This window comes from Aegilops tauschii, chromosome 7, assembly GCF_002575655.3.
Source record: "Aegilops tauschii subsp. strangulata cultivar AL8/78 chromosome 7, Aet v6.0, whole genome shotgun sequence".
In the NCBI taxonomy this organism is placed as follows: Eukaryota; Viridiplantae; Streptophyta; class Magnoliopsida; order Poales; family Poaceae; genus Aegilops; species Aegilops tauschii.
In genome coordinates, this window is record NC_053041.3 from 42,195,308 (window position 1) to 42,205,464 (window position 10,157).

General features: G+C 44.0%; 1 non-coding gene across 1 annotated transcript; it reads left to right on the forward strand.

The window, feature by feature from the left end:
* Positions 1-8,698: 8,698 nt before the first annotated feature.
* On the forward strand, positions 8,699-8,770 carry TRNAG-UCC (transfer RNA glycine (anticodon UCC)). The gene has a single exon. It is a non-coding gene; the product is annotated as a tRNA-Gly (tRNA).
* The last annotated feature ends 1,387 nt before the right edge of the window (positions 8,771-10,157 follow it).

Here is a 10,157-nt window from a genome sequence, read left to right on the forward strand (position 1 = left end):
ATCTCGGTCTGATCGATTCATTATTTTCGGTCCTACCGAGTCACTAAGTTGATCTAGGGTTTTCAATCTCGGTGCAACCGATTAGAACTTTTCGGTCACACCGAGTTGCAGTAACTGCTTGCAGTTTTGCATCTCGGTGCCACCGAGTCGTTCCACTCGGTCACACCGACAGGGTCAGGTTATATATACCGACGGGCCAAATTTTAGAAAATTTTCCGAACCCTCTCGCCTGCGCATAACCTGCTCTGCCTCTTCGGGTCTCCGGATCGTCCTCTCATCGCCAGCGACCTCCCACCGCTGGTCTTCGCCGCCGTCAATGGAAATCCTCACCGCCGTTGCCGCCGTAGCAAGTTCGTCGCCGAACTACGGTACGAACTTGACCTTTGTGCTAATCCCTAACTCCGATTCTTAGCACATTGCTTTGCCATGATCTTTGACACGATTGAAATAATCCTGTCCAGCGAAAACATCCCGTAGATCAGTTTTGATTTGAAAATTTAGGGTTAGGTCTCCGCCGAATTCATCTCGGACCGACCGAGTTGTAGAAATCGGTCTCACCGATTTTGGCCTAGGCCAAAGCACACGCGTTTTCGGTCTAACCGAAAACTGCAAATCGGTGTGACCGAGTTCGATTCTTTGTGAAACCCTAGCGGTCTCGGTACCACCGAACTGTGACTCGGTCTGACCGAGTTCACTAGTTTAGGTCCCAAAAGCTGCTTCGGTGTCACCGAGTTTACAAATCGGTAGATCCGAAATGCTTTCTGTGAAGAACTAAAACTAAGTTTTTAAGTCATCCTTTTTGCAAAACTCCTATACTTTGTGATGCTCATCCACTCTACCTCATCTATAACCTATTCACAGGGTCTGCTATTAGAGTATTTGTAGAGATGTCTGATGAAAGTGATAGTCAAAACAAGTCAGAAGAACATGTGCAGTTGAGTGAGGGTTCAGATCCCTCTAGCAGCTATGATGATGGCGGCAGGAGCACACCAAGCAATCTGCCAAAGGCTGCCACAAGGACAAGGAAGAAGAGGAATTCTGACTCTGAGGATGAAGATTATGTGGCTGTTGAGGATGAAGCCACTTCAAAGAAGAAGGTGCTAAAGAAAGAGTATGGCACAGCTGCTACAACAAAGCCAGGTCTGAAAACAAAGGCTCTAGCAAGAAGACAGCCAATGTCAAAGCCAAGGAAAGTTGCCACAGGGGAAACCATGAAGTTTACCATTGAATCTGATGATGGTGAAGTAGTAGGTGATGGAAAGAAGAAGAGGGCCAGAACCAATACTGCCAAAGTTCTTGGAAAGCCCTCAATGAGGAGATATTCAGAAGAAGAGGAAGGGGAAGAGGATGCTGCACCAGCACCCAAAGCACAAAAGCTTATGGGAGATGCAATTAAATCAGGGGCTGCTCCATCAAAGCCCAAAGCTGCTCCCAAGGCTGCTGCTCCAGCTCCAAAGCCAAAACCCAAGAGAAGCACTAGGAACATACATGCTGAAGAGAAGAACAAGGCCCCAGTGCCTCAAGCTGCTGAAGAAGAAGAAGATGATTCTGTTGTGCTGAGGAAGCTAAAGCCCAAGATCCCTGACCACACTGATGCACACCCAGTTGCAGAGAATATGAAAATTAGGAAGGATGCAGGATTGAGACTATGGAGAGAGTCTGATCCCTATGCTATCAGGAGAAGGACTGCTGTGGACTACAGATTCCACACTAAGGAACAGCAGGACTTCTATGAGACTATTCTGCTTGACAAGAAACCCATTGTGTGTGACATGAGATGGGTTGACTAGGAGTTCATCAAGGAGAATGAAGATCACTTCCCTGGTGTGCTTGATAGCTTCAAGGCATGTGGAGTGGACACTTTTGTTGCCCAGAAGCCCACCAAGTGGAATGATGAGCTCATCATGCAGTTTTACTCCACTGCCCACTTCTATCCAGATGGAAGAATTGTGTGGATGTCTGAGGGTACTAGGTACCAATCTACAGTTGATGAGTGGGCCAAGCTCATAAATGCTCATGAGGAACATGAGGATGACTTGGACATTTATGCAGAGAAGAAGAAAGGCCACAACAGTATGGCCAACATGTACAAGGAGATCCCAGATGCTGCCTTGGATACACACAAGTTTGGATCTGTACACTATCTGTTGTCTGGTCTGCCAACTATCAACTGGATCTTAAGGCACACACTGCTACCCAAGTCAGGTGATCACAAGATGATCAGAGGACATGCCATCAACTTGCTACACATATTTGATGTCCCACAGAAGTTCAAAGTCATTCCTGATTGTTGAAACAATCAAGAGGACTGCAGCTAATCAGAAGAGAAGTTGTGGGTATGCCCCACACATTCAGGAGCTCATCAACTCAAAGATGGGCAAAGGGAAGTACATCTTGAATAAGGAGCATCTGCCCATCTATCCTGAATTTGAAGATAACACTGTTGTGATGAATGAGAATGAACCATCTTCAGCTCAAGCACATGAAAAGAGAGACAAGGCTAAGGCAGAGAAGGCTGCAAAGATGCCAACTATGGAAGAGGCATCTCAGGTATTCTTGAAGAGCAAGCAAGACCAGCTTGGATATCTGATCCAATCCACCCTGAGGATTGAGAAGGGCTTGGCCACCCTGACCAAGAACCAGGAGAGCTTGGAAAGGATTATTGAGACAAAATTCTATGACCTTGATGTCAAGGTAACAGAGATCCAAACTGCAGTTGAGCAACTTCAGGAGGAAGCAGAGGAGAAGAAGGGCAAGTCTACCACAGATGCTTTTGCCAGAGTGCCCAGAGGACAGAGATCTGCTGCAGTTCCAGTGACAAACACTAGAGCCACAGCATCAGCACCAGCAGCTACAGCTCCAGTTCCACCTCCAGCAGCTACTCCACCAGCTCCAGCTACTTCATCAGAAGCCTTCGTCCTTGGAGTTCTCTCAACACCTCCTACCGAAGATCAAGCCTGAGAGTCGATTAGCACTATGCATTTTTGAACTTTTTGGTAACTTGTTGCCAAAGGGGGAGAAAAATGTATAGATCATAGGCTTCGAGAGAGAGAGATTGTTGGTTTTTTATCTCTCTTTGCACTTATTTGGTTTGGTTTATTGTGTGCTTGTGATGCTACTTTATGTTCTTGTTGATCATGTGTTTGATCATATGCTACCCTTAATGCTTGTTGGATGATATTATCTTTATATTCTCTTATGATCATTCACTTTTCTTGGTGATGAGTGCATGTGTTTTAACTTATATCATTTTGAGCGCTCCACCAAGATGTATGTGACATGGAAGAGTAACCCATGATCCTCATCGATTGTGCATTTGCATTCAAAAGAAAACTTTAAATAATGCACAAATTTAGGGGGAGCTCTTGCTTATCACATACTTCTCAAAGCGACGATGTTTTTTCAATACTATTTATCATTTGTCGAAGCTTTGATCTATATGTTGTCATCAATTACCAAAAAGGGGGAGATTGAAAGTGCAACTATCCCTGGGTGGTTTTGGTAATTCCTAACAACATATAGCTCATTGAGCTAATGCTATTTCAAGATAGATATTTCAGGAAAGCTCAATGATTGGCATGGCATGGATTAGAAAGTGGACCCTTCAAAATGCTAAGGACAAAAGATTGGCTCAAGCTCGAAGCACAAGACTCTACATTTTATATTTTAGTGATCCAAGATCACATTGAGTCTATAGGAAAAGCCAATACTATTAAGAAGGGATCAGGTGTTGCTTAATGAGGTGCTTGCTCAAAATGCTTAGTGATATGCTCCAAAACCCTCCACTACTTTCTCATATCCACATATGTCCCAAACCAAAAGTCCAACTCGGCCCCACCGGTTCTTTCTATCCGGAGCCACCGAGTTCACTTGACATAGCGACTGCCAGAAACCCTAGTCTTTTCGGTCTCACCGATAGGGATCTCGGTCTCACCGAGATGGGATTGTATCTCTCTGTTTCCCTTCGTAACGTTTCGGTCCAACCGAGATGAGCGATCGGTCCCACCGAGATTGCAATGTAAACTCTCTGTTTCCTTTTCGTAACATTTCAGTCCAACCGAGATGAGCGAATCGGTCCCACCGAGTTTGCCTGACCAACTCTTTGTTAGTCTATTACCAAAATCGGTCACACCGAGTTTGTGTAATCGGTCTCACCGAGATTACGTTATGCCCTAACCCTAATGATATCGGTCCCACCGAGTTGACATGTCGGTCCCACCGAAACACCTAACGGTCACATTATGAACCAATTCGGTCTGACCGAGTTCTCTGATTCGGTCCCACCGAGTTTGGTGATTTGTGTGTAACGGTTAGATTTTGTGTGGAGGCTATATATACCCCTCCACCCACTCTTCATTCGTGGAGAGAGCCATCAGAACATGCCTACACTTCCAATACATATTTTCTGAGAGAGAACCACCTACACTTGTGTTGAGGTCAAGATATTCCATTCCAACCACATAAATCTTGATGTCTATCCTTCTCCAAGTTGCTTTCCACTCAAATCTTCCTTCTACAAATCCAATCCTATGAGAGAGAGTTGAGTGTTGGGGAGACTATCATTTGAAGCACAAGAGCAAGGAGTTCATCATCAACACACCATTTGTTACTTCTTGGAGAGTGGTGTCTCCTAGATTGGCTAGGTGTCACTTGGGAGCCTCCGACAAGATTGTGGAGTTGAACCAAGGAGTTTGTAAGGGCAAGGAGATCGCCTACTTCGTGAAGATCTACCCTAGTGAGCCAAGTCCTTCGTGGGAGACGGCCATGGTGGGATAGACAAGGTTGCTTCTTCGTGGACCCTTCGTGGGTGGAGCCCTCCGTGGACTCGCGCAACCGTTACCCTTCGTGGGTTGAAGTCTCCATCAACGTGGATGTACGATAGCACCACCTATCGGAACCACGGATAAAAAATCTCCGTGTCAACATTGCGTTTGCTCCTTCAAACTCCTCCCTTTACCTTCATATGCAATTGTTTTACATTCCGCTGCTATACTCTTAGAATTGCATGTGTAGGTTGATTGCTTGACTTGTGCTAAGTTGTTAAAATCTGCCAAGAACTAAAATTGGGAAAAGGCTAGATTTTTATTTGGTCAAGTAGTCTAATCACCCCCCCCCCCCCCCCCCTCTAGACATACTTTCGATCCTACACAAAGGATCACTTTGGATTTTTAGGTTGATAATACCAAGTCCACCGCTATCTTTGGGGCAGCAAACCATGTCCCATGCCCTCAGTAAGTTGCACTTGTCGCCTTGATATGTTATCATGCTTCCGAGGCATGTTCTAGATGTTTATCAAAGAGATCAAGTACTTTGATGGGAACTTAAGTGTGAAAATCACAAAAATAGTTGAGGAAGTGATCACTGAGTTAACAAGAGAGAGCTTGGCCCCATGCATATGACATCATTGTCAGAGTGTCAGAGAGTCTTCATTCCACGTTGCACACAAGGGGCATTATGTCCTGGACCGATATCCTACATCTACTTAGCTTTATGAAAGCTTTTACATAAACTAACTAAAAACTCTCTCGCCCCCCCTGAATTTCGTGTGGGTGGGGCCCCTTCCTCTCCCTTCTCCGGTCACAATAGTCCATCTAGCAGTCTACGTAGAACACTTAGCTGTGTTTACGTAGATGTAGCATTGCCCGGTCCTGGACGAAGGGTTTAGTTGTACCCAGAGGAAGCCCTAAATATATGAATGGCATTGAATAAGTGTTACAACCAAACATATTTGCAATTTCAGTACTAAGTTTAACAGCAGAATTGATTGGCATTTCTCGTTGTCCTTGTGAGGCCAACGGATGGTTGGTGTGGAAGGTCCTCGTTGTAGTTCATTGATTGTTGTTTTGATCACTTTTGGTGTTTTTTCCTTATTTTTCTTTGGCCGAGGTATATTTTCTTGTGTATGCGCCTTAATGTTGGCATGATTCCTTGTGTGTGCGACTTAATGTTGGTTGTGTTCATCCTAATAATGCAAAGGTCGGGGATGTACTTGTTAGTTGTATCTCCTTTATGCTTCATTTCGACTCCATAAAATCCAGTCTTTGCCAAAAAAATGATGGCAACCTAGATGAAAACATTGTTCGGAACTGACTATGGGCGCAATGACCGTGACCTTTACTAATTAGTCGCTGCTAGAGCGTGAGCTAAGAGATGACAGCATTCATAATGTAATTGTTGAGGTACAATAGCCGAACCTTGGTAGCCATTGTCATTCATATCGCTCTCTCACGAATGTAATTCTTACTAGGGGCATGTTTGGTTTGTAGCCTATGGTTGCCACACTTAATCTTAGTCATGTCACACTATCTTAGGCATGTGTTTGAATCATTGACACACTAGTACTTTGCCAACTTTTCTATCTACATGGTCCATATGTCATAGGGCTTTTTGCTACATCTTGCCACACTTTTGGTGACAATTTTGTCCACCACACTTTTTTGGCAGTCATAACTTGCCTTAAGGTTTTTTTATAGTAATAGGACTCATTTCTCGGATGATAGCCATAACATTTACAAGCATATAAGAAATAGAGTTAGGGGTGGAATCCCGAACACAAGAGGGTCTAGATTTAAAGAAACATTTAGCTAGGTAGTTTCATATCTCGTTTGCTTCTCGGAAGCAATGGACATTTGCGACTTTCAGAAAATCAGAAGCCAGAGTATTGCATTCCATAAACATCACCACTTCTGGGGCAAAGTAAGCGTCCTGCTAGTTCACCACTTCCACTGTGAAGGTACATCAAGAAAACCCATTACGTGATTACATCCAATGATCACGTGATTACATCTAATATTTTCAGCAAGAAAACCCATTAGGAATCACTCAATTCTACAGAATCGACATTCTTGACATGAGGCGCAAACCAGCTTGCTGCTGTCAGAAAGTTAACTCTGTCATCGCCTGAACAACTCCCATGGCGCCCGGCAGCATTTCAGATTGAAATGAAGCATCTACATTTACCTTTACACATCCCTGATTAGGCCTTTTCCACATATGATCATGCTCTTACGAAGTTTGTGGCCAACACTTTGATAGAGATAGCAACACGATCATGAGATTGGACTGCTTCACCTTCCATGAACTGGCGCCGTTGCCACAACATGTACCGCGCTGCTACTACTATCAATTCCGCCGTTGGCAGCTCCCCAACATTTGCTTGAGTTCTCTCTAGAATCTCTATTGTAACAGATCCCGGGCGATCTACCAATATAGCTTTCTGGATAACACCTTCCGATCCCAGTGCAGCCCAAATTGCCAACGCACAACGACACATGAATCGGCAGTATTGTATGTCTTCTAGCCCACTTTTGCACAACGGATATGTAGCCGTGACTGGAATCTGACGCCCAGCAAGCACACCGTAACACGACAAGACTCCTCTCAGCATCTTCCATGTAAAGTGTTTTATTTGCCAGGGCCTCACGGGCGTCAAGTGTCCATCCAGATTCCATTTACCTGAATATTACCTTGACCATTAGGATATACCAATCATGCGGCATATGGTGATCAAGCTCAACATTATATGAAGATCGCACCGAGAGTGTACCATACCTTGTGTTGTTCCATGCTACAAAATCCTCTACCACATCCACGGGGAGAGGGGTTTGTAGGATTCCAGCAACATCAACTAGGTTGAAAACAGACCGTAAAAGTTATGCATCCCATTGACCAGAGTAGGGGTCAACCAAGTCTTCTACCTTTGACAATAAAGTTTTCCTCCGCAGAAAATGATTACTTTCCGAAACATTGGACCGTATCCAAGGATCTTGCAAAATAATCCCTGAAGCAATACTTTGCCAAGTAAATGTAGAGCCCTTCTTGGACCCGTGTTCAATATGTTTCTATTAGGATAATACTTTGCACTTAACACACACGCGCACACAAAGAATCAGGGTTCTGAATTAGACGCCAACACCGCTTTGCTAACATAGCAAGATTAAAGCTTTGTACATCTCTAAAACCCATGCCCCCACTTTTCTTCTGAATACGCATTTTCCACCATGCACACCAATGCATCTTCTTCTTTCACTGTCTCCCCACCAAAAACTTGACATTTCATTAGTAATTAATTTACAAATTCCTTTTGGCAATTTAAACACTGACATGGCATATGAAGGAATTGCTTGAGCTACAGACTTAAACAAAACCTCCTTACCTTGCATGGATAGTACCTTTTGTTTCCATCCTTTCAGGCGTTGACAAACTCTATCAACGAGATATTGAAAAATTGTTTCAAAATTAGTCACGAACCAAACGTGCCCTGGATGGCTGGATCCTTTATTACTCATGGGTACTTCTGTTTGTTGCCATATACTGATTAATCAACTACGGTGCGTTACAATAAGAACAATTGAAGCCTCTGCATGGCGATGCTCATTTGCAGCGCCAATTAGCACCTTGATGTGGCCAATGATTATGCGGTCTGATTACCGGCAAAAGATGCTAAGCTCTAACATGTTCATGTTAGTACTTTAATCAAGTCGAGCCCTAGAAGACTAAGCTTTTTTTTCTTTTTGAGTTGCCTAGAAGAAAGACTAAGTTGATGGGAGAGACGGTACGATATGCTTAACACCTGCAGCTTCGTACTGTGCCCTTTCTTCATGATGATGAAGGGGCATGGTGTAATGCCTGTAACTTGCATCCTTATTGTACAAATGTTCTTATTAATGAAATGTATTATGAAAATTAGCATGTCAAAGCGTCTGTAGTCCAACGGTTAGGATAATTGCCTTCCAAGCAATAGACCCGGGTTCGACTCCCGGCAGACGCACTTTTTCTTTGTCATTTTTTTGCATCTCTTTCTTCCATCATCGAAGACGTACTTTCTACCTGTTCGCCTAGACATGTGCCGATGTGCGCCAGACGAGCACGGTTCTCTGCGCATCACCCTGGACAAGGAGAGATCTCTACGAAGCCACCTCAAACTTCGAGCGTAGGTGGTGCGGCTGGGTTCGTGCCGCGCTGCGCTCGCCTTACGACTTATGACCTCCTCCACGGCTGGCCCGGACTGCTGCTCGTCGATGCTCCAGGGCGTTGTCACCGCCGCCAAGTCCGTCGCACTGGTGCCTGGCGGCCATTGCCTGCGCCTTCCTCCTCTGCTGCGGCTGCACCTTGTTGTGAAGACTCGAGAGTCGATCCATCGGCCAGACGGCCCATACGTCTCTTCTCTCTTGTTCTTCTTCTCAACGTTCCCCATTTCGCTTGTGCTTCGCCTGGATGCTTATGGTGTGCAATATGTGATCCGAAACAATATAGCGGAAATAGTGGATCAAATGCAATATATTATTAAAAATACGGTAAAGGTTTTTTTTCCTAATTTTCATCATAAAAATAAGGTAAAAGGAAAAATGGTGTAGCTTGCATGGGATAAGATGATATTTCCAAAGTCCATGAGTGGTATAGGCTTTAGGGGCATGAGGGATTTCAATCAGGCGCTTCTTGCCAGACAATCATGAATATTAATTGAGCACCATGAGATATTGGTGTTGGTGGCGACTTTAAGAGCAAACTATTACCTACCCAGATGGAGGCCAATATCATGGATGGCTTTAGCTGGCGCTGCGATGGGATCCATGCTCATATGCTTCGACACTATGGAGATGAAGGTCAGCATCATGAATGTATGTGGCCGCTCGCTGCAATGTCGCTGACTAAATCGCAGTCTTGTAGTGCATCGAGAACATAGTTGACATTCTCTAAGGTTCCATTGATCATAGTTGACATTCGCTGACTTAATTATCTGTTTAGTTCAATTAGCCGCATTGTTCTCTGTCGCCTCGTTTATCGCAACTGCTCTTTAATACGTAGCGAAGCATAGACTATCGGCGTGTGATTTTTTCATTACATTGCAACTTACGGGCAATTTTCCTAGTCTCTGCTCTCTATCTCTACTTACTTAAAAAGGCTGTAAGATATCATGTTTCACTTTTTTTCTCCCCACCCCTTCGTCCAACATTCACTATATGAAAATCAATCATCTTAATTACTTACCTTCTGAACCAATTTTAGTTTATTTTAATTATCAAACTTCTCATCAAAATATATGGTAAATCTTGAACGTGATTTGATAAACATTTATATCTACACAAACGCGTTAATATGAGCAGGTAAATAATAAGCTAACGCACTAAAATATTTATATTCCATTGGAACGCACG